The sequence below is a fragment of the Pseudorasbora parva genome, chromosome 22 (genome assembly GCF_024679245.1).
Source record: "Pseudorasbora parva isolate DD20220531a chromosome 22, ASM2467924v1, whole genome shotgun sequence".
In the NCBI taxonomy this organism is placed as follows: Eukaryota; Metazoa; Chordata; class Actinopteri; order Cypriniformes; family Gobionidae; genus Pseudorasbora; species Pseudorasbora parva.
The window spans coordinates 28,608,090-28,634,467 of NC_090193.1; the positions used below are offsets into that span (position 1 = coordinate 28,608,090).

The 26,378-nt window shown below is 39.7% G+C and overlaps 1 protein-coding gene and 1 long non-coding RNA gene across 4 annotated transcripts in view; one reads left to right on the top strand and one right to left on the bottom strand.

Annotated features, from left to right (window-relative positions):
• igsf21a (immunoglobin superfamily, member 21a) overlaps window positions 1–26,378 on the bottom strand; it is a 326,928-nt gene that overhangs the window by 280,099 nt on the left and 20,451 nt on the right. The window lies entirely within an intron of this gene.
• Window positions 534–7,012, top strand: LOC137058707 (uncharacterized). 2 transcript variants are annotated; one of them, XR_010900805.1, is made up of 5 exons: window positions 534–578; window positions 726–861; window positions 1,438–1,495; window positions 1,914–1,989; window positions 6,547–7,012. It is a non-coding gene; the product is annotated as an uncharacterized lncRNA (long non-coding RNA). The 2 variants fall into 2 exon arrangements; XR_010900804.1 differs by having other exon boundaries at window positions 1,438–1,476.

The following is a 26,378-nucleotide window of genomic DNA, read 5'->3' on the forward strand; positions in this document are numbered from 1 at the left end:
AAAAGGAAATTAATGTATAGAAATAGGCTAAGCAGTCGTTCAACATTTGTGTGTGTGTGTGTGTGTGTATATATATATATATATATATATATATATATATATATATATATATATATATATATATATATATATATATATATATATATATATATAAATAATTATTTATTTAGTTTTTCACATAAACACTGGAATTGGCCTACATATGCAAATGTATCAACACTTCAGAAATAATATTTTTATATTATATAGTTTAATATTTGTATAATATTATATAATTAATAAAACACATTTTAATACATTCAAAAATAATGTATATTTACATAACATTAATAAATAGATGAGTATATATGTAGCCTACCTTTTATAGAAATGAAAAAAGAAGGTTTATGGAATTTGTCTTTTAGTTTAATTATTTGCTTTTTAAATAATTATAAGATTATTTAATAATATAATAATGTGTGTATGCACGTCATTTCGTGTTTGCGTAAAAGAGCTGGTAAATCGGGTAAATCAGTCTTTGAAGTTAACAGACTTCCATCACTACTGCAACTGATCACATCTTGTTCCGCTTGTCAAAAGTAAGCCTATGTCTGCTGCGTTTGGTGTTTTATTACGCATTTATTTTCATAATAACGTAAAATAAAATAATATAATAACACTTTCTTACTTTAAGTACGATGATATTTAAATGACGGTCATAAAGATTTTAAATATTCGAACCGAAGGAATTCCCGCCTTGGCGCAAGGATACATTCCCTTCTAAGCACACAGTGGGGCAACTGCGCGTGCGACAGGATTCACTTGACCTTCAGCTTTGCCGTGGCCCGTCAATCTTGGATGATGTGAGGCGCAAATAAACAGGTAAAGTGCATGTATTTTAATTTAAAAAAAAAAAATGTTTTACCGCTTTGAATCCTGTTGACTGTGTTTATATTAAACGTGGGCTCAGCCCGTTAACGTAATGATTTAAATTCTTTATAATGTTTAAACTTTATAATGTTAAGGCTTCAGGTGATGGTACCGTGTAACGTTATTTTTTCCTTCTTTTAGCTGGATTGTATCTTAACTTTCTTTATAGTTTTAGTTTTAGCTTTCTGTTGCATTTTGTTACCAAATGCTATTTTTCCGTCGTCTAAAAGCTCAAAAATGCCGTCGACGAAATAGGGCGAATTTTTTTTTTCCGTCGACGGCTGTTTGGCAATAAGTTTACCTCAGGTGAAAAACGGCATTTTTTGAGCTTAGACGACGCATACATCCGACTATACAACTTACAAGTAACGTTAGTCAGTTGTAGACGTCGTCTAAGCTCAAAAATGCCGTTTTTCACCTAAGGGAAAAATTATTTGACAAAAAGCCGTCAACAGAAAAAATCTCGCTGTTTCGTCGACATGTCCCATACACTTAACGTTACATGCTTGTTTTTGTCTCTCCCTGCAGATAAGTTGAGAGCTGCCAGAGTCAAGATCAGGAAGAAAGGTGATCGTTGTTGCACCATGTAAATATGTTTGCAGATTACACTTGTAATAGTTGTAGTGTTTCAGTGAAAACTAAAAGGTTATGTAACGTTAACATCAAGCACTACACAGAAATGAGCCACATTACCTAACTTATATGCATGTTGCATGACATGCTTCAAAAATTACAGCGCATGCCGTAGGCAGTCATCTTCATCAATAAGTCTCTGAAAAAATACTATGGCTGCATGGATCTGCTTGGTTACAAATATTCTTAAAATATCTTCCTTTGTGTTCAGGAATAATTAATGACTGAATTTTTGTATTAACTAACCCTTAATAAGAAAATAAGCAATCAATTAAGAAATCAATTCTTTGTTTATATGATTTTAACGGATGTGTATTACTCTTGCAAAATATATTACTCAACATGAGTCTTGTATTATGTGCTTTATTAAGGTCAAAGTGATGTCTGATAGCCCTTCAAGCAACTCAAATGCAGCCTGTGGCATTCTTGATAGAATGTCCCTTTCTGGTGAGTACATGGTGTACTATATAGTAATTTTTGGGAAATGATGATGTCATAATACATTTATTGTATTAATTTATACAATATACATTCATTGCATTTATATGTAAAGAATTTGTAGGGTTCGCATCCTCACTTACACTCACACGCGCATCCTCACAAACACGCGCATCCTGAAAAACACTCGCACGTGTATCCTCACATACACTCACACGCGCACCCTCACATACACTCACGCGCGCATCCTCACATACACTCACGCGCATCCTCACATACACTCACGCGCGCATTCTCTCATACACACTCACACGCGCATCCTCATATACACTCACACGCGCATCCTCACATACACTCACATGCGCATCCTCACATACACTCACACGCGCATCCTCACATACACTCACACGCGCATCCTCACATACACTCACACGTGAACCCTCACATACACTCACGCGCATCCTCACATACACTCACACGCGCATCCTCACATACACTCACACGCGCATCCTCACATACACACTCACACGCGCATCCTCACATACACTCTTACGCGCATCCTCACATACACTCTCACGCGCATCCTCACATACACTCTCACGCGCATCCTCACATACACTCACGCGCATCCTCACATAAACTCTCACGCGCATCCTCACATACACTCACGCGCATCCTCACATACACACTCACACGCGCATCCTCACATAAACTCACGCGCGCATCCTCACATACACTCACGCGCGCATCCTCACTTAGACTCACGTGCATCCTCACTTACACTCACGCGCATACACTCACGCGCGCATCCTCACATACACTCACGCGCGCATCCTCACATACACTCACGCGCGCATCCTCACATACACTCTCACGCGCATCCTCACATACTCTCACGCGCATCCTCACATACACTCTCACGCGCATCCTCACATACACTCTCACGCGCATCCTCACATACACTCACACGCGCATCCTCACATACACACTCACACGCGCATCCTCACATACACACTCACACGCGCATCCTCACATACACACTCACACGCGCATCCTCACATACACACTCACACGCGCATCCTCACATACACACTCACACGCGCATCCTCACTAACACTCACGCGCATACACTCACGCGCGCATCCTCACATACACTCACGCGCGCATCCTCACATACACACTCACACGCGCATCCTCACTTACACTCACGCGCGCATCCTCACATACACTCACGCGCGCATCCTCACTTACACTCGCGCATACACTCACGCGCGCATCCTCACATACACTCTCACGCGCATCCTCACATACACTCTCACGCGCATCCTCACATACACTCTCACGCGCATCCTCACATACACTCTTACGCGCATCCTCACATACACTCTCACGCGCATCCTCACATACACTCTCACGCGCATCCTCACATACACTCACGCGCATCCTCACATAAACTCTCACGCGCATCCTCACATACACTCACGCGCATCCTCACATACACACTCACACGCGCATCCTCACATAAACTCACGCGCGCATCCTCACATACACTCACGCGCGCATCCTCACTTAGACTCACGTGCATCCTCACTTACACTCACGCGCATACACTCACGCGCGCATCCTCACATACACTCACGCGCGCATCCTCACATACACTCACGCGCGCATCCTCACATACACTCTCACGCGCATCCTCACATACTCTCACGCGCATCCTCACATACACTCTCACGCGCATCCTCACATACACTCTCACGCGCATCCTCACATACACTCACACGCGCATCCTCACATACACACTCACACGCGCATCCTCACATACACACTCACACGCGCATCCTCACATACACACTCACACGCGCATCCTCACATACACACTCACACGCGCATCCTCACATACACACTCACACGCGCATCCTCACTAACACTCACGCGCATACACTCACGCGCGCATCCTCACATACACTCACGCGCGCATCCTCACATACACACTCACACGCGCATCCTCACTTACACTCACGCGCGCATCCTCACATACACTCACGCGCGCATCCTCACTTACACTCGCGCATACACTCACGCGCGCATCCTCACATACACTCTCACGCGCATCCTCACATACACTCTCACGCGCATCCTCACATACACTCTCACGCGCATCCTCACATACACTCTCACGCGCATCCTCACATACACTCTCACGCGCATCCTCACATACACTCTCACGCGCATCCTCACATACACACTCACACGCGCATCCTCACATACACACTCACACGCGCATCCTCACATACACACTCACACGCGCATCCTCACATACACACTCACACGTGCATCCTCACATACACTCACGCGCGCATCCTCACATACACACTCACACGCGCATCCTCACTTACACTCACGCGCATACACTCACGCGCGCATCCTCACATACACTCACGCGCGCATCCTCACTTACACTCGCGCATACACTCACGCGCGCATCCTCACATACACTCACGCGCGCATCCTCACATACACTCACGCGCGCATCCTCACATACACTCACGCGCGCATCCTCACATACACTCTCACGCGCATCCTCACATACACTCTCACGCGCATCCTCACATACACACTCACACGCGCATCCTCACATACACACTCACACGCGCATCCTCACATACACACTCACACGCGCATCCTCACATACACACTCACGCGCATCCTCACATACACACTCACACGCGCATCCTCACTTAGACTCACATGCATCCTCACATACACTCACGCGCGCATCCTAACATACACTCACGCGCGCATCCTCACATACACTCACGCGCGCATCCTCACATACACTGACGCGCATCCTCACATAAACTCACGCGCGCATCCTCACATTCACTCACGCGCGCATCCTCACTTAGACTCACATGCATCCTCACTTACACTCACGCGCATACACTCACGCTCGCATCCTCACATACACTCACGCGCATCCTCACTTACACTTACGTGCATCCTCACTTACACTCATACGCATCCTCACTTACTCAAGTGCATCCTCACTTACACTCACTCGCATCCTCACTTACACTCACGCGCATCCTCACTTATGCTGTGTTCACACTGCACGCGAATATATTGCGCTATTCGCGCGAAGATGGACGTGTGAACAATTTAAATCCATTCGCGCGTGAAATTCGCTTCATTCACGTGTGACATTCACTACACAACAGACGCGAATTCGTGTCATGGGAGGGGGTTCTGCCAGGCAGCGGCAGTCGGCAGAAGGACTAGCCGAGTTAAGGCTGCTCTCACCGAGGTTGATGAGCGCTGAGCTCCGGTGATCGCCTGGGTCTCACACCTCCGAAAACACCAGATCAAATTTTCAAATAGGAGCTCTCTTAATAAATAAATCACATATTTGAGCTTTAAACAACTACATTCTCGCCTGAAAAACTATTAAAACTACATTTTGTGACACAATACAGTAGTATTTTTAAATTACTCTGGCCTCAGGGTTTCCCCTATGGGTTTCCCATTCGTCACTTCACCACGTGACAGCAGTAAGCAGGCTCCTCATTGGTTAACGCGGCGCAAATATCTGCCAAAGTTCAGATTTTTCAACTTGAGCGATTCGCGCGAATCACGCGTTCAAAACGCTCAATTCGTGTGATCATTGCCGCGTCATTCGCGCCGCAGAATGCCTATTCGCGTCGCTGCATTGACTTAACATGGAAATCACTCGTGCGAATTGCGTCATTCGCGTGCGGTGTGAACACAGCATTAGACTCACGCGCATCCTCACATACACTCACGCGCATCCTCACTTAGACTCGCGCATCCTCACATACACTCACATGCGCATCCTCACTTAGACTCGCGCATCCTCACATACACTCACATGCGCATCCTCACTTAGACTCGCGCATCCTCACATACACTCACATGCGCATCCTCACTTAGACTCGCGCATCCTCACTTACACTCACGCGCATCCTCACTTACACTCACGCGCATCCTCACTTACACTCACGCGCATCCTCACTTACTCTCACGCGCATCCTCACTTACACTCACGCGCATCCTCACATACACTCACCCGCATCCTCACATACACTCACGCGCATCCTCACATACACTCACGCGCTTCCTCACATACACTCACATGCGCATCCTCACTTACACTCACGCGCATCCTCACTTACACTCACGCGCATCCTCACTTACACTCACGCGCATCCTCACATACACTCACCCGCATCCTCACTTACACTCACGCGCATCCTCACATACACTCACATGCGCATCCTCACTTAGACTCGCGCATCCTCACATACACTCACATGCGCATCCTCACTTACACTCACGCGCATCCTCACTTACACTCACGCGCATCCTCACTTACACTCACGCGCATCCTCACATACACTCACCCGCATCCTCACTTACACTCACGCGCTTCCTCACATACACTCACATGCGCATCCTCACTTAGACTCGCGCATCCTCACATACACTCACGCGCATCCTCACATACACTCAATGATTTATTACTGAGGTTTCTTTTCTCTCTCACAGATGCCTTTTCAAGATAAACCCCGAGACGGGATCAAAAGTCGAGATAGAAGAACACGTCAAGAAAGGAACTGGCAGTCAGTCTAAAGGTTCTTTCGTTGATGAGCAAAATTGTGGATTATGGATGGATGGAGTAAAAACTTTCGTAAGCGTGTCAAATCTCTCTTTATTACCATAGAGAAATTCTTGAGTGTTACAGACTTTGTTTTCGTGATTTAATTATTTTATTTTCATGACTCATCTGTTGATGAGACAAATCCACTTTTTCGCCATATATGTGTATAACAAATTGCTATTGTACAATATCTTACATTGTTGCAGTTATTATAAAAAAAATTGTATTGTTGTATTTATGAACTAATTGTTATATTGTTAAAGTGTTGAAGTCATGAACTAATTTTATTATTGGTATGCTGCTTTGTTTTTTTTATATTTTTGCAGTTATGATATAACTTTTTATATAGGTATATTGTGGTCATTATGAACAAACTATATTGTGATCACATTACTATTTTAAAACAACTTTAAAGTTCAATTTTTTAAATAAAAACTACAAAAACAATATTTTGCACTCTAGGGTGGTTATTTGAGTTGTAGCAATGTTCAATCTAATTGGTAATTTCATAGTTTTTACATAATTTTCCACAATTTGTAATCCTTATTTTTTTACATAATTTTCTTGTTTAAATATAGAAACTCATATAAATGACAGATAAAACCTGTATTTTGAACTATGGAAAATTACTGTAATTTTACGTGTTGGTTATTTTCTGTTATTTTACAGTTTTTTTCTGGCGCCCCAGCTGCCGGAATATTTCCGTTTTTTTACATGTTGGTTATTTCCTGTTATATTACAGTTTTTTTCTGGCGCCCCAGCTGCCGGAATATTTCCGTTTTTTTACATGTTGGTTATTTTCTGTTATTTTACAGTTTTTTTCTGGCGCCCCAGCTGCCGGAATATTTCCGTTTTTTTACGTGTTGGTTATTTCCTGTTATATTACAGTTTTTTTCTGGCGCCCCAGCTGCCGGAATATTTCCGTTTTTTTACATGTTGGTTATTTCCTGTTATATTACAGTTTTTTTCTGGCGCCCCAGCTGCCGGAATATTTCCGTTTTTTTACGTGTTGGTTATTTTCTGTTATTTTACAGTTTTTTTCTGGCGCCCCAGCTGCCGGAATATTTCCGTTTTTTTACGTGTTGGTTATTTTCTGTTATATTACAGTTTTTTTCTGGCGCCCCAGCTGCCGGAATATTTCCGTTTTTTTACGGGTATTTTTTTTACAGTGTGACTGCTGCCCTCCAATGTCTGGTGGAGTATAAAAAAAATTGTACTGCGCATGTTGCGAACTCGGTTTGAGTATACCCGGGGATTTGTGAAGTTCAGAATGCATAATATTACATCGGTACACCACCAGCTGGTGACAAGTGACTGTTACATTTAATTGCCAATGAATCATTCATTCAAGAGATTTGATCAAAAACGCTGATTCATCCAGTAATGAAACAATTAAGTACTTATAAGCGAATCATTGAGTAATTAATTCAACACTTTTTTATTTTTATATGTACAGTAGTTCAGATTTATTAAAAATTTTAAATAATTACTAAATTACATGTTATTTTGTTTAGTTGCCCATTCACAATCGTGCGAGAACCATGATCTCTGCTTGAAACAAAAAAAGCATGATTCTTAAACTTATCCAGAATCATGCAGCCCTACACTATACACCACAAGACCCTACATCAAACGGATCGTGCAACAATCTGGCTGATATTGTGTAGTCTGAACCTGGCATTATGTGCACCACCACTGCTTCAGTCAGAATGATTGACCTCCTGACTTTTACAGCCAAGACTGGCAGGAGGCTGATTTTGTCCAAATCACTTCACTGAAGAGAAAGGCGTTTGTAGAAGAGCCTAGTGCAACTTCTCAAGTCAGGCTGACATTTCAAACTGATGAGGACCATAAACTCCCAGTGGGAGGCTTGGCAGTCTCCCATCGCTTCTGCATTGCTCTCTCGTCTCTCCACACGTCCCCAAAACAAGCAGCCAAGCCTGGAGGACACGTCCACAAAGAGCTGCCCATCTTTTGGTCATTCCACCCAAGCTGGCACTGCAGGGAGTTAAGAAAGAGAATAAAAATACTGTCCCTCTATGGGCAATATTTCAGCTAGAACAACCGGCCAAAACATCCTACGCTAAAGATTCCAAAGTTTAATTCCTTGGCAGAGAAATCTCAAGACGAATGCAGCGAAGAGCGTGGATATGAAATGAGAAGGGATTGTGTTGGATGGGGTCATTCACCTCTCTTAATATTTCAAAGCACATTTGAAAATATTCAGTCTATATTCTAAATTGAACTCATTTCCAATAAACTAGGCTCAAATGACCAAAGTCCAAATCCAAAACTCACATCTGATAACTGACACCTAATACCTCCTGTGACCTGCACACACCCCATCCCTCTTTTGAGACAGCAAACATGAAAAAATAGCATACGTGACTTGTAGAAAACTGAATGAGAGAAACTGTAATGCCCAATGTGATGGCAATAGGAATTGCATTTTACTTTTCAGTAACAGTCTTTCTAATTGCGTTTGTTTTCTCTAGTACTAAGCAGGAATGTGTGTTTACACTTCAAAACATAGCATGATGAACAATTGTGTCCCTGAAGTGCAGTCATATTACGTTTTCAATGTAAACACCGCCTGCTCTTGCTACTTTTTCAACTGAAAAAAAAGGGAAAATGTGCAAAGCATCTGCGGAACAATTACCTGACTTTCATTATATAACGTTCTTTATGACTGTAACTGTGACCTTCTCCTAACAGAGCCTGATTCGAAAGAAGAAGAAAAAAGCACAAAAGGTCAATATCAGATTTCATAATGCTTTCGGAGCTTTGAGTTTCGGCAAAAACACCAGTCCCAGACATGCTTACAATGGAAAACCCATTCGGCTCCTTACAACATGTCTCCTATACTTTCATTAATACACTAGACCAAAAATACCAAATATAGGTTGAGCTGCTTCATTTGATATTGTTGAAGCAGTTGGATTCCAAAAACATGATGTTTCACTCCGGCCCTCTCCATTAAAACCTGAATACACTCTGGAAAAGATCTTGTAAATAATGCCTCGGCTAATTCTGTCTCGTGTTCTGGCAAAGAGCTAGAACTCGATTATAAATATTGAGGCCAAATGTGGGACTTAGAAAGCACACTCATCACATTGATGAAGAGCTTCCTTAAGAACTCGGTGACTCAGTGTTTGCATCCTTAAGCAAATGAAACACTACAATAAAACTTGTCAATTCGAGCCTCTGGCCTTAAACTCTCTGAGAAATTGCAGACCATTTGCAAGTTTTGAAATATGTAACATTAATTCCAAAGGTCCAAAACTATTCAAAATTGGAATAAGAAAGTACTTGCTAATGTTCATCAGCAGTAACAGAAATAAACAATTATGTCAGATAGTCGATAGCGAGAGGTTTCATTTTAAATCATGTACCTATCAAGCAATTGAGATGATCGGAAATGCTAATGGACACTTTCTCCAGTAAATATAAACCTTTCTGCATCCAATGTAGAGCTAAATATGTCGATCTCAATGTACAAATGACCAAAATTGGCATCTCTATTACATTTCTAAAATCGTTCTCAGGTACATAAAAAGTGAAACATTCACAAGTGCCGGAGTAATGATCAGCACTGAGCATCACAAAGCTAAAAGTCACTGATGTGATTTTTAATTATTGCCAGCCATTGAAAAGATGAGAATGAACAAGTTTGGAATGTCGATCTTAATTGTTCGGTATCATTAGTGGATTGTGCTGTTGTCGTTGCATTCTCCTTTGTGAGGCTCGGATCCGGGCTAAGGCCAGTGTCAGATACTAATTACAAAGAACGCGCATCCTGCGAGTTAATGAGCATGCGTCGGACATTCTGCCAGAAGCTCGATCTCATCTATAGTGTGTATTCAACACTGACAATGCCAGAGACACACAGGATATTCTAATTTGTTCCTCTCCTTTCATCAGACAGCCTGGGTTTTGTGCATTTGTTTTACCTGTAAATTAGCAATGTCAAATATTCACAATATTATTCACAATCATGTGCTTGCAATATAAAATTAAGTAACACTTTCAATGCATTTTCTATTTGGCCATTAAGACTGTCATTAGACTAATTTTGCAGTTATTTTTAGAGTTGCTAAAAGCTCAATTAAATGAAGAGAATCAGATTGTCGAGTCAAATTGATTCAAAACTTTTATTAGTTTGCATAATGAATTCGAAAGGATTAAGTCCTTGCATGTCGGTTTTTAACATTTTACAAAAAAAATGTTAATTTTTTTTTTTACATTTAAATGTTCAGGGTCGGGAAGATTTACTTAAGGGAAGCAGTTCACCCAAAAATACAAATTCTGTTATTTGCTCTCCCTCATGTTGTTCCAAACCTGTAAGGATTTCTTTCTTCGGATGAACACAAAAGCAAATATTTTGTAGAATGTTGGTAACCAAACAGCTGATGAGCCCCATTGACTTTCATACTATTCTATGAGCCCATATTCTTCAAAATATCTTATTTCGTGTTTTGTAACAACACTAGTAATGCCGGTGCCAAATAGGTGCTTTTACATTTCACTTTGAAACCAAATCTTACGCTATCATCTTATCAGTCAGCTCGTCTCACTCTCGTCATGTGATGAATGAAATTTGCTGATCTGTGCTGCGCTGCTTTATTTGGCTCACACTTAACTGAGCATACATGTTCAGGGCCCGTATTTATCAAGCATCTTAGAATTACAAGAACACTGCTAAGAATTGACTTAAGAGTAAAAAATTATTGGCTCAAAGCTGCGCTAAATCAGTAAAGTACTTTAAGTAAAGTGTAGGACTAAATCTTAAATGTCAGTCTTAGGCCCTGTCCCAAATGGCACCCTAAACCCTCACGGTCTTCCTCTGAGTCCGCCCTTTCATGATGTAATGCCGCTTTGACTGCTGATAAGAAGTTTGCTGCGTAGCCCGCACCGGTGCGGGCTCAGCTAAAGTGCGCATCGAGGGCGCTTACCTATCTCGAGCACCCTTTCTATGGGGCGGCAGTGGCTCAGTGGTTTATGTAGGTTGTCTACAAACCGAAAGGTTGGTGGTTCAATCCCCGGTTCCACCTGACCAAGTGTTGAAGTGTCCATGCTCCCGACGAGCTGGATGGCGCCTTACATGGCTGACATCGCTGTCGGTGTATGAATGGGTGAATGTGAGGCAAAATGTAAAGCGCTTTGGATGGCCATAGGGTCTGTTAAAAGCGCTATATAAATGCAGTCCATTTCTGAGACCTAAAATGACAAATGAGACACCCTACGGTCTCGTGGACTTAACGGACATGTGCACGCAGCGGCCACTGTAAGTCCACAAGACCGAAAGTGCACATGAAGTGTGCCATTTGGGACAGGGCCTTAGAGTTAATTCCCGAAACTTTCCTATGCCACAAACAGAATTTTGGATGATGTCATAGGTATGAACCAATCACTGAATAGATGTCCTTATTTAAGAATGTTCTCAGATAAATTCACATTGAATGGTAGAATTCTTAAGAGGAGTATACATTCAACACACATTTGACAATAAAGAATTTTCAAGACAATACATTATAATATACACAACATTGAAAGAATCATGTTTTCCACCATGTTTTAATTTTTTTTTTTTTATTAACTGGTGTGCTGTTAACAGATATGCCTATATATAGCCTAGATTTCATGATATAATAAGCCACCATGGATTCCAAAAGAAAACCGAATGGCTGGAGGAAGAAGCGATCGCTTCTGAAGTCAGAAGTCGAACAGCAGAATGTTATAAAAGGCAAGTTCAGTCCAACATTATCCAGGACTGACAAAGATGATGCCTTCTCTGTCCAAACAATACCGTTTGATTAACTGCTCATTGTTAAATATTTCAAAAACATTATTCCTCTTCTAAAAAATGTGCACGTCTCTGTCTCCTCACAAGCCCCTACCGGCAGCTCCTAACCACTTGAGAGACCTCTCGAGCTGTCTTAAATAACTGGAAGAGTAAGAGGGATTCTTAGCTTTGAGAAATTTGATAAATTGCTTTTATACTTAAGTTTGAAAGTAGAAGTAAATTTCATGAATTCTCAGCACTTAAGACTAAAATGGAGCTTTAAGAAACTTGATAAATACAGGCCCAGTTTGATCAACCGAATTAATTTTTTTACTATCAAAGCGACAAGGGGAGGCGGTGCCACATTGGGCAAGTGATGCAATTGGAGTGTGGCTGAAGAAAAATAAATGTATACAGGTTTGGAACAAACGGACAGCGCATAAATGACAAAAAAAGATTTTCATTATTGGGTTAACGAAGAATCTTATGCTCACCAAGTCTTCATTTGCACATATTCATTTACAATATTACTATACAATATTATAAGTCACAATATTACAAAACTGATTTCTACTTTAATGCAAGTTGTTCATGTGATGATAAATCACAACATGTAAATAGGAAAATGTTAGCGTTATTTTGCCACTTATTGAGCAGTAGGCTAGACGGAGCGTTTACCTCCAGTCTTTGTGCTAAGCTAGGCTAGCGGTGGGTGCGTCACACAGAGTTATGACACACACTGAGATAAAAATGCTATGTATGGACTTATCTAACTCTGTGGGATACAGTGAATAAGCTAAAGTCCCCAAAAGTCGATGTGTTCTTTTAAGCAGGACTCTGAAAACAATACTTACTGTGAGACCACATCAGCTGAACTCACATAACTAGCTAGATGAACTTTAAAACATTATTGGCAATTTTGTTTTGTTTTCGAAATCGCCCCCCTATACCCTCATTCACTATTCCCTACATTACTCCACTGAAATAGTCTTCTGGAAGGAGTGAATGAAAAAGAGACACCAAGTTCACAAATTCAGACACTAAGTGTGTCGGAAGGGCTGCCGCTCTTGCATAGTTAGTGCTGTTTAATACTTATTAACCACAATACAAATGGATATCCCCTCAAAGAGTGCATCAAAGAGACATCAGATGGCGATGCGGTGTGTGACACATGGGTTGTGTCCGAAAATTAACCCCGTATAGCCATAAGGGTATAGGGGGTGATTTCGGACACAGCCCATGTGTCACACACCGCATCGCCATCTGATGTCTCTTCCCAAATCACTACAATAACACTCTGAGAAGAAAGCGTGATGACTGCAAATATTATTTTTATAATACATTTATTTATTTTATTTTTTCAATCACAGCCTTTAGTTGTTTTTTTGAGATCACAAAAATATTTTTAATCAATATTTTTTTTAGCCCACAATAATAACCCTGGGCGTATGTATTACTTCATTCACATGCGCCTCTTTGTTCAAAAAGAAAAGCACCAAAGACAGGTACAGCTGAGGGATGTTTCGAGACAGGTGATGAATTACAATTAAAATGCTGAATGCACACAGTATAGAAAAACGATCAATGTTCAATTTCAGATCTGTCACCTGCTTACATGTTTGATATAAATGCGAAGAGAGCAAATATGCCCACATCCCTGTCTTTCAGTTTCTCGGCGAATGATTGCTCAGTCATTTCAGAACTTCAGTGAGAGAAACATTCACTGACCTATTTTCATATCGTGCCAGTCGGGAGACATGTCCTGTTACTGCATAATGATGAACGAGACTTATACTGTTCCACCAATGAAAATACAAACACTCATAAAACAGCCATAATTGCACTCAGAAGGAAATCTGCATCCAGGCTATATACAGAGATCCAATAAAATGTTGTTTTTTTATGATATTGTACACAGTATTGTATTGGTGTATCAAGTACAGCTGGATGGCTCACATACATGGGTGAATATGGGGTACTTAAAAAGACACTTAAGCTATTAAAAAAATCAATATATAACAAAATATTAAACCAAGCAGCATTTATTTAATGACATACACTACTGTTCAACCAACCCGATCACACATAAATGCGTATAAATAGTACGAGTGTGCAATGTCGTGGAATGTATACGCCAAAACTCATTTTGGCGTGCATATGATACGCTGTTTTTCGCGTGCATATGATACGCACTTTATGGCGTATATATGACACGCGCTTGGGTAGGTTTAGGGTGGTGGGGTGGGGGGTTCGTATGTATAATACGCCATAAAATGCGTCTCATATGCACGCGAAAAACAGCGTGCCATAGACACGCCAAAATGAGTTTTGGCGTATACATTCCACGACATTGCACACTCGTACTATTTATACGCGTTTTTGTGAGAATACCCTGGTTCAACAGGTTGGCGTCCATATGTTTTTTTGTTTTTTCATGAAAAACATTTCTATAATGGTACAAAAGATGTCTCTTTCAAATAAATGCTGTTCTTTTTAACTTTCTATTAATCTAAGAATCCAGAATAAATGTTTTAGTTTTTCCACAAAAATAAGTAATTAAATAAATATTCCCAATACTTTTGGTCTGGTATGATGTTTCAAATAAAGTCGAACCACAGAAACATTTTTTTCAGCCTCAATTGTAATGTAATTTCTGCTGCATTCAAAATAACTCATTATCCACAGTCTTTCCCTGTAAAGACAGAATGGAGAGTCATTTTAAAAAGACATTTTCTGTCAAGGTGTCCACACAGGAAACGTGTCAGTGTTTTATTACAGCCTGAATAGCATAAAACATTTTTTTTTTTTTTTTAAAGATGTCTTCCTGGGGTCTGTTCAGCACTCTCCTTAATTAGTCCAAGACATTGTTTTATCCTGCCCTTTCTGCGTCTAAGAAACCACTAGGTGATCTAATCAGCCTTCTTTTTGCAGTCTATTCAGGATCTTTGCATCATTTCTCCCTTCAAGTTCATCTGAAGCGCCATTTTCTTTACCAAATTAATTCTCTTTTCACAGTGTTTTTTTTATTTTTAGTCTGCCAATAAGAACAGGACTGCATTCGCATTCATTTAAAGTTCAAAGAAGATGTATTTATAAATTGCATGAATCAGTTTTAAAACTGTTTAACATAAGGCAACCTTGAAAGGTAAGTAGTTTGAATGTAGAAACTTTAATTGAGGTAGCAAAGAATTAATAGAGGATTGGAACATTATGAAATGTGACTTTCAAAAATGTGACCGTGGGCATCGGTTAGATTCTTTGTTGAGCCAATTAAGACATTGAGGCGCTTTCTGCATGTCAATCATTTTGAATTTTGCATGACCACAGGGAAGCCCATATATGGTAAACAGGAAACTGGGATCGTTAAAGCAGATCATTTAAATAAAGGATAGTTTGATAACAAAACTTTAGTATGGGGAACACATTCACTATTAACTATGACTTTTGCCTCAGTAAAATCCACATTTACTGCTTAATAATAGTAAGTAAGGTCGTTTTTTGTAGCACTTGAGTTTAGGTATTGGGTAGGATTTAAGGTGCACTGTCTAAACTTTAGCAGCATCTAGTGGTAAGGTTGCGAATTTCAACTGCCCACCGCTCATACAGAGAAGCTACAGTGGCCAAAACACAGGACAAAGATGTCGTTTTATGAGACAGCACAGAGTAGCTAGTGCTCTTTAGAGCATTTTGTTCATTTAGGGCTACTGCAGAAACATGACAGCGCAAAATGGTGACTTCACTGTAAAGGAACCCGCAGTGTATGGAGACAGAAATGGCTCATTCTAAGGTGATAAAGCATAATGATTCATTAAGTAAGGTCTTTATAAACCAATGAAGATATAGTTATGTATATTAAATTGTATTTCTGTCAATAGATCCTCAACAATACTACACATTGCACCTTTAAAGGATATAGAAAAAGATGAATGAGCCAAGTTTTATTAATGTTATGGTGGTATGAAGCAGGAAGCGTCAAGGGCCCTTGGGAATGAATGCTAATGAGAGACCTGCACGAAACACCGGTCTCTGAGCTTTTATTATAGCCTGGATGCCAGCCGAACTCAGCCCCGCCCACAACATTTGAGCTTGGGCAGTTCGGTCTGAACTTGATCCATAGTGGAGGAATTATGACTGAACAGAAACTGATCGGACCAATGAAAATATCGGACAGGCTTTAAACGATGATGGAAGGATGATAAACAGTAACGTAATCATCCACGTCAAAGACGCTTGGCTATTTCTCTCAGAAATGATGATCATGTTGGTGTGTATTTTGTGTATCCTTAAATTCTTCTTTCACAACACTGGCAAAGATCGTTTACACTATTTTTTTCTTGTAACGTTACTTATTCCAGCGTGAGTGCAGTCAGGGTTGCCAAGTTTTTACAGCAAACCTGCCAACTACTAGCCCAAAACAAGCCCAATAGGCGTTTGGGGGGTAAAATGTGTGTTATTTTGGCATGGTTGCCCGCTAAAATTCACATTTCTGGGTCTATATATCAATGAATTGAGGTCGCTTCAACCTGCGGAAATGGAAAACAATCGGCAGGCAAAACCGCACACTTGGCAACACAGTGCAGTTCAGTTCTGATGAAATTTGATAACTAACGTTATGCGTTGCTCCGTTGCTCTGATTGGTTGTAGGTCTATCCAATTGATGTCTTTCCTGGTTTGGTTAAAACACCCCATAATTACAACCCAATGGAGCAGTATGAGACTATGCAACTTTCCGTCCACTAGAGGTTGCCAATTCAAAACAAAGGCGTAGTGTGATGACGTCAAGTTTGAGCGCAGTATCTTGGGACATGTGGTCTTCACCTCCAAATGTTGTGGAGCTGAGCAAGGCCGCTGGAGCGATGGTTACACAAACATCCACCTTGGAAGAAATGGGACTTTTATTATGACAGGACGGAACACAGTCGCCGGGCGCCCGCACCATTTCTGCTTTCCGGTCATTTGTATGGGATGATGCAGCTCTTTTTATCATATTAGATACATTTAAGTGTGTTTAAAATGATGTTATGACGTTATGTGCGTTTGCTCGGTTGCTGCTGTTTACACTGCTAAGAGAAAAGCGCTTCTGCCAAATAAAGCCAGAAACCCCTAAGCATTTCCGTTTACTTACTACAAATAAAGTCGGAAGAACACAGACTGCGAGCATGCATGTGCAAACAAGTGCTCGCACAACGGCGGCTGATTTCAGTTTCCGGGTTGTGCCTGTTGCTGGAGCGGCTGAGAAGGGTGTGCTGTCATTATACAGCACAAGAACGGCCTCAAGAGGCCAAATAAAAACTCTCTGACGCCTCGTGGAGTTTGTTTTGACACGTGACACGTGACGCGAGGCTGCACGGTGTACAGAGCGGGAGTTGGGAAACTTCATAAATGGATTCAAAACAGACAACAAAATGGTATGTTACACAGTACACTATGATTTTATATCACTAAAAAATTACTTTGTTGACTAAATGCTGCATTAGTGAAGAACAGCAGTGTATTTGCCATAATAAACAGGATGACTAAATGATAGGCCATTCATTTTAAAACATATTGTATGATGGAGAAAGCTCTCAGATTATGTTAGCCACTTGACAAAATAGTGTTGTCTCTGAGGCATGGTAAAAACGATGATGTGCTGATTCCATACTGCATCATCAAGGATTGTTATAGTCACAACGGTGGAGTAAATGTCAGAAGAGGCATGTCTAATTTGGTAACTGACAGCTGTTTTAAACAATAAAAGTGGTAACAAAGAATGGATGGAAGATTTGAACAGTCTTAACAGAGAGAGAAATGTTAAAATCCAAGCCCAAAGCAAAATATCCTGCCCGTTTGACCTTGTGGGGAAATGCATTGGCGCTGTGAGTGGGTTAGAGGAGTCTCATTTCAGTCTGAAGTCTTAATGCTCTATTTTTTCTCCCCAACAGAGTCTGTTCAATTCTTTCAAACCAGCAAAAGGTGTGAGGGCAAGATTAAGAATAGTCGTGACGCAATCTTCTCAGAGAAATGCTCTTTCCTTTTATCGGGTGCACTTGAAAGTCTTAAATATGTCATATTCACCTTGCTAGAAAAAAGCGGTGCCATCCGGCACAGTAAGGACAAGAAGCCATTCTGCCTCAGATACTGTATGATTTCAAACTGACATCTTGAAAAAAAGAGGGGCGAAAAAGATGCAAAGCATCTCTCAATCAAAATCCCCTTTGTACCAGCATGAAAGGTGTTGTAAAGAAATGAAAACTTGAAGTCGAGTCGATCAGCAATTGTGCCCTTCCTGCATGTAGCTCACTTTTTAAAAAGCAGGGTGAACTGAAGCGTCCAGCTGTGAACAAAGATCATTAATAGAGAACGGTTCAAAGTTTTCATTAGATTTGCTCCTGAAAACTAATGCGTAGAGGCTGCAAAATCTAGATTACTTCTTTATTTCAAAGGTTTTAAATGTTTTTAGACCACGTCTTTTGCAGCTTAGATGTTAGCTTTGTTTTTTTTCTCTCTCTTTACGCAGCACAGAATTCAAATGAAGATCTCAGTGGGGCTGAATAATTATGGTAACTTTTCTTTTAAATAACTTAAAATCTATGAAATAGCCATCGTCTTTTTAATCAAAAAACTTAAAACACAAGCTAGCAATTGCTTAATCTTACCCTGATCATATCGAAGTGTAATCCATCAGATCCGTGTAGGGTGTTTCTTCAAGTACAGGCACTTTCATGTGGAATTTTATTAGAATTAAACGCATTTTATATTCGCTCCGCATGCTCCTGTAAATATTTGACAGTTTTAGTCGTTAGTTCCAGATGAGACAAAGTCCAAAACTGTGTCTGACTTTTTACCCACTTAATCTTAATTTAATTATTTTTTTAAATTAATCTTACCCACCACAAAACTTTTTAAAAGAAGGACATTTTTATTCAAATTGCGTATAAAATTACACAGCTAAATGGTCATTTCAACCATGACTGCAAATGCTAATGCAAATTTAGTGTTTTATTTTTTTTTACAGTTTACTGTTAGGCATAACGGAGATAAAATGAGACGTGAAGAAAACAAATGACACTTTAAGGTAAAAATGATTTGTGAGCAGAATATTTCATGGGTATCATGATTCATGTCCAATCAAACTGTAATTTTGTGCAGCTCTGAAAAAAAAGTTGTGCATATTTCTAATCCATAGCCTTCTAGCCTATTGCAAAACAAAGCAGTCTGATGTTTTATTCAAAAAATGCCCATATCTGAGAAAAACCCATTGATGTTTCACTTGTAACAGCATGGCTTACTTAACTTCCTAACAGAATGCGTCTGCGATACTCAAGAGAGAGGAGAAGGAATCTGCTATTGGATCAGATGACAGATGTCTACCACCGCTCTCAACCAGATGTTCAATAACTTTAACAGCAAACCTACATTTAAATAAATAAATACATCAATAACAACATTAAATAGCAGCTCCACTTAAACCACAAACAAATAAATGTCAGCTGGATGGAGTCCAAATTCAGAATATCTCTATATGGGTTTATCAGTTTATCAGATGCCTGAATGATAAAAAACGACAGTTATTTAAGTCTCTTTGGCACTGATAAGAAAGCTTAAAGCCTTGAGAATTTAAGCATTCAAGCACAAAAAGTCAGAAATGAGATCTAATTTCAGTACTTGAAAGTTTTCTGAGCGCATTCATCCATAGTGCACACAGAGAGCAAGTTCTCTTTTGCTTTTTGAGCTTGAATGGACAATATAGACACAATTATGTCAAAATGCCAATCTTGGTGAATATCCTCATAAACACAGTTGGTTATTTGTGGACAAAAACAGAGGAAAAAATGCAAGTGTATTAGTATATTGGATCCGTGTATTCAGTCTTAAAGTGACGGCAGACTAATTTACCTTCTCCAGTCTGTGCGATTAATGTTAATCAAATCAAACACAAAGTTTTAATAAAAAAATCTGACATGACAGCTCTTGAGGATATGCATTAGATCTCTTCTTATTTTAACACAGAAGCCTGAAAGACTTTATCGACTCTTGTTATGTCTTTTTTTTTACTTACATGAAGATTATTAATGAGAATCAATATAAGATAGAATCATAAATAATAAAACGTCTGATTTACACCTATAAAATCAATCTGCATTTTAGATCAACGGTTGTGAGAGTATCTTCTCTAACGTCAGATCTACAAAGTAATGGTACACACTGTAAAGAGGGTGTCTAGGTTTTACAGAGCAAGATAGATTATAAATGTAATCCTCCATTTCACCACAAAGCGATTTGTTGTACTACATTATTAATGACCTGTTCCATCATCCATTATTGATAACAACTGGATAAAACCTTAAAAACTGCTTCTCAAAATTAAAGGAAAAGTTTATCTAAATAAAAAAATAAAATTGAAAGAGAATGATCTTTTCCACTGAATAAATAAAAATAATAATTGCATACCATTTTGGAATGACATGAGGCCAAACAAATAAAGACATGAACCATCCCTTTAATACTAAACCTGATCTAATATGTGATTAAAACTCGATTCATGTGTTTAATACATCGAGTTTAATATGGTTCTTCCTTCTGGCAACTGCCTTTTAGATGGTACACTGGTTAATTTGCTTGTTAATTTTAGGACATTTGGTTAATCAAACTCTTTATACCATATGTCCTGTATCTAGGTCAGTGACCTATGATCTGCCTCCTTCAGACAAAATTATGCCATGTCCCACACCGAACAGATAAGCCTCAAGCGTCTTACTCACGCTGTTCCTAACCCAAATCCAGAGTGCCGGCTCTGCATCAGAATAGCGCTGGGAAAACACTCAAGTGCTGTGTTGATTGCTCATCGCATTGCCTTTCTTTTGTTGTTATTTTCTTTCTCAAAGGAAAGATTACGGCTGGCAGCGAGGAAGTCGTACTGGATTGTATCAAAGCTGTGCAAACACGTATATTCCATATATTATTTAGAACTATCAAGAGGGGTCCGTGACCATGCATATTTATCAGAAAGTGTGAGGCAAGCTTTTCTATGGTAAACATCAACCCAGACCTCTACTCTATTGTTCAAATGAACTGCTGCCCTGCCAGTGACCGCCAGCAGATACCCAGCACCATCCATTTCAAAACTCACCAATGAGCTCCTTCAAGAGGATAGACCAATACAAATCTGGATTTATCAGTAGACCTTTGAGTGAAAGAGATAGTGGGCTTGATGGTCTGAAAACGAGGTGTGTTCAGCCACATTGTTGGCGAGTCGCTATATTGAGGCAATTGAAAACGACTGCCCCACTGACCAAAAAAAACCTGGTCTAAAGTCAGTATTTTGGTGTGTTTTTATAGCATGGATGCCAGCCGAACTTAGCCCCGCCCACAACATTTTTCGGTCGGGCGGTTCGGTCTGGCCTTGATCCATAGAGGAGGAATTATCCCCAAATAGAAACTGATCGCACCAATGAAATCATCCAGGCAGGCTTTAGACGATGACGGACAGATGATAAACAGTAATCATGCACGTCAGGGGCTTGGATTATATTTGTTCGAATCCTAAACGTACTCTGTGTATCATTAAATTATTTTTTATTTTTTTACAACACTGGCAAAGATCTTTATTCCAGCGTGCGTGCAGACAGGGTTGCCAAGTTTTTATAACAAAACCTGCCAACTACTAGCCCAAAACAATAGCTTCTTTCCCCTGGGGGAAAAAAAGGTGTTTGGGGGGTAAAATGTGTGTTATTTTGGCAAGGTTGCCTGCTAAAATTCGCACTTGTGGGTCTATACATCACATACATAGAAAACAACCCGCGGAAAAAAACAGACTTGGCAACACAGTGCAGTTGAGTTCTGTTGACATTTAACTAGCATAATGCGTCGCTTCATTGCTCTGATTGGTTGTAGGTCTATCCAATTGAGGTCTTTCCTGGTTCGGTTGAAACACGCCCCATAATCACAGCCCAATGGAGCAGTATCAGACTCATATTCTGACTAGAATATTCAGGCTAGTTTTTTTTTTAGGGGTTTGGGTTAGCAATATGCACCTATAGATGGGTACACAACACACGTAAACTGCTTGTCACATTAGTATGAATTGTATTCTGTTAACAGGTCACCTCTCAACACTCTGCATAACGCTCCTTGTGGCCATTGAGCAGGTTGTGTGTGTCAGATATGTACCCGTAGGGCAGTTTTTAAAAAAAAAAACATACACAAACGTTAACTGAAAATAAATGAAACTGTGTACTTCGCAGCATTATTATATTGCACAGTATTTGTTTCACTGTCATAATATATCATATTTTCATGTCATAATGTACAAACATGCACTTGGAAAACTAGCAGGGAGTATATTTGTTTCACTTTTAATCCCATTTAGCCTATTTATCCAGTAGCTTCTCATATGCGAATATGCTGCTGGAGTGCGACCCCAGAGAATACATAAAGCTGTTGTGTTAGGGACACTCTCAGTCAGAAAGCATGATGGGAAATAATCTGCTGGATGTGCTGCCCATGCCTTCTCTCCATTTCCTCCGCCCGGGTCCATCCAGCCTAACATTAATATGTGGATTAGAACGTTTTCATCTCTTTCACTCCCTTAATAATCTAAAAGCTGCTTTCCCAGAAAGCAAAACGAGGAAGCGATGTGTAAGGAAGATCAAAAATCCCAGAGCCAGAGAGAGAATTTTTTTTTTTTTTTTATCTGCGTCTTTGTAACAGTGTAACTCCATTAGTCCCATATTTATCTACAGAACAAAATGTTTTGAAGAGAGGGATGCATCTCTGCACCTAAAACCTCCATTCAATTATTCAATAAATGTCCAATGTATTCATCACCTATTAATTGTAACCCACAGTAAATGTCACAATCCAGTTGCAAATAATTGTGAGATAGGATCTAAGGATCTAATAAAAAGTTTAGTAACAAAAGAATTAGAAACAAAACACTCTTCATTATAAAACAGAAATGTCAATGACGCCATATTCGCCTTACCCTCGATTTCCGAAACACCAAGGATGCTGCGTTTCTGAGACACGAAGGCCGAGGATCCAAATGCAGCTTTATTACATGGTACTCCACAGTTAAAAAGATGACACAGACAAGCAGTCTTAACGGGCAAACAAGACAGGAGAGACAGGCAAAAGGGTAATCCAAAACCAACAGACAAGAAACCAGGGAACCCGTTCAGAAATGCAGTAATTAAACAAATGAGACTTCATAATAAGATCACCAGGCTTGTATAGGGTGAGGTAAACAGGGTAAAGATGCACAGGTGGATGTAATGAGTCCATGCAATGAGTTATGGGAAACGTAGTGCTTGATGTATTGACAGTACAAGGAGGAGTGCTCTCTGGTGGTAATCACAGGCACTCTCACTGGTGAATCATGACAAATTTGTCTCGTGTCCACTTTCAACCACTTCTGTCCCCATTTCTTCGAGGAGAGGGTATATGGGTGGGTAAATGTATGGGCTTTTTCAGATCTTTCAATCTAATGGACAAAATAAGCTCGCGCAATTTGCATATGAACATAAACATACGGAGAGCAGCAGCTTTCGTTTCAGGCGGAGACCATTCTGGAAATGGTCGAAAGTGGACAAGCACAAAACCTTTTACGCCCCGTTTACCTGTGATTAGCATAGTCCACGTGCGATCCAATTAACCAAAATCCATCTTAATACCAGCTGTAAACAGGGCCATTGTTTGAATCTCTTATTTTCTTGGATAACATAGCATAATCAAAAAGAGCTTTATTTGTAGTAACAGTCATGTTCTTCACCATACAATATATTTCAAAATGAATTGCATGCTCTATATATATATATATATATATATATATATATATATATATATATATATATATATATATATATATATATATATATATATATATATATATATATATATATATATATATATATATATATATATATATATATATATATATATATATATATATTTGCCACCAAGTATCAAATAAGTTCACACACAGAGTGCCATTATGCCATAGCTTTCACACACTCAAATCCATTTTGGTATGATTGTTTTGACCAACAAAAAACCCAATATACCATAAAACCCCACACTTTGAATTTGTTAAAGTGAATTGTATGAGTAATAATTATGTTGTAATTATTAGAATGAAATAAAATCATGTTAATTTAAAGGTGCACTATGTAGTTTTTTTTGCAGTAAAATATCCAAAAACCACTAGGCTAGTGTTATATATTTTGTTCAGCTGAGTTCTTACAATTTCCAAAATGTTTCCAACTGTTTGTAAATCGTGAGGGAGTCGCCTGTCAATTGCGTCATATCTGTGTTACCCTCAGTTTCCGTTTATTCAGCAGAAACGCTTTACTCGTAACAGTGTGAACAAGTGTCACAGCAGCCGCTGAGCGAACGCACAGAGTAACGGCATAACATCCTTTAAACACACTTAAATATATCAAATATGATAAACAGAGCTGCGTTACCTCATACTCATGACCAGAAAAGCGGAAATAGTGCCGGCGACTGTGTCCCATCATAATAAAAGTTCCGCTGCTCGCGAGCCATGTATTTGTGTAACAATCACTCCAGCGGCCTTGCCCAGCTCCTCAACACTCAGTCCTGCTCTGCTTCATACTACAGTAACGTTAATAACCGCATCCATGAATGTGATTTCTGCCCGAGTTCTAGCCCAGTTCTTTTCCACCGGCTGTGAGGTGAAGAGCACATGTCCCAAGATTCTGCGCTCAAACTTGCCGTCATCAAACTACGCCTTTGTTTTGAATAAGCGCCCTCTAGTGGAGGAAAACATTACATAGTGTAGCTATAGGTAATCAAACGTAACTGTAACAAAGTTAGGGTTCAAGGAAGAAGGATGGCAGATGTTAAATCTTAAAATGTAAAATAAACACAAAATTACTGTAAACAGACTGCAGCATATACAATAAGATAAAAACAGCAACATAAAATGCCCGCTTTGCCTTTTAGGTGATATTTTATTTGTAATATTGGAGGATACCCGATACCCGATAACAGCATATATTGTGTATTTTCTAGGAGAACGATAATGGCCAATACACGCATCTAGCACCTCGGTTATCAAAGATACATATAATTTGCTTTTGTAAGTTGCTTTAATAACCACGTGACTCAAATCTCACATGCCTTTTGCTTCCAACAGTGCCAAAAATCCTGAACCGTGATGGAGTAAATCATGAGATGTTCCACTCTGAACATCTCATTATTGCGCAAGCAAGGAGGCTGACAGTCTGTCCTACAGTAAAACACATTGATAGCGACAGAATGCATTTTATATGTCTAGTACCATTTAACGATGATAAACAAGTCCCACAATCCATATTTACAGCATAACACAAGGAAACGCTGCGGCGAGATTTCTTATGATGCCTGTCTAAGCGAAAACTGGCCGTCTCCTGCTGATCCTTCCAAAAAAGTAAAGCTAGGGACTAAAGTGTCATCAATACTTGTCTGTCACCACGAGGGACAGCGGTCCTCAGGGCGTCCGAGAAGAAGCTGCACATAATCCTTCTCATTACTCATACTCAAACAGAGAAAATAATAGGCAACTTTTTTTTATCTCGGGCATTACAAAAGGAAATAATGGCGTTATGTGCTACCAATAATGTAACTTCATCTTTAGATATGAACTATTTCCTAAAATGACTTGAGCTAAATTACACTCTCAATACAGTAAAGCCTCTTTAAAGCAGGTTACTATTTTAGCCAGCCACTGGATTCTGTGACTGAATTCAGAACGGCATACTACTCTTACTAGTATTCATGAGATATACACATGACATGGCTGAAGGATTAGTATGCTAATCCAAATTCAGCTTTCACCCAAATGTATTCTCCAGGAATTTCATTTTATGAAACAGAAAGTGCATACACAATCTACAATATTAGTGTTTACATTTTTTAGCTGAGTACTTAATTTACTAAGAAACATAGGAATAA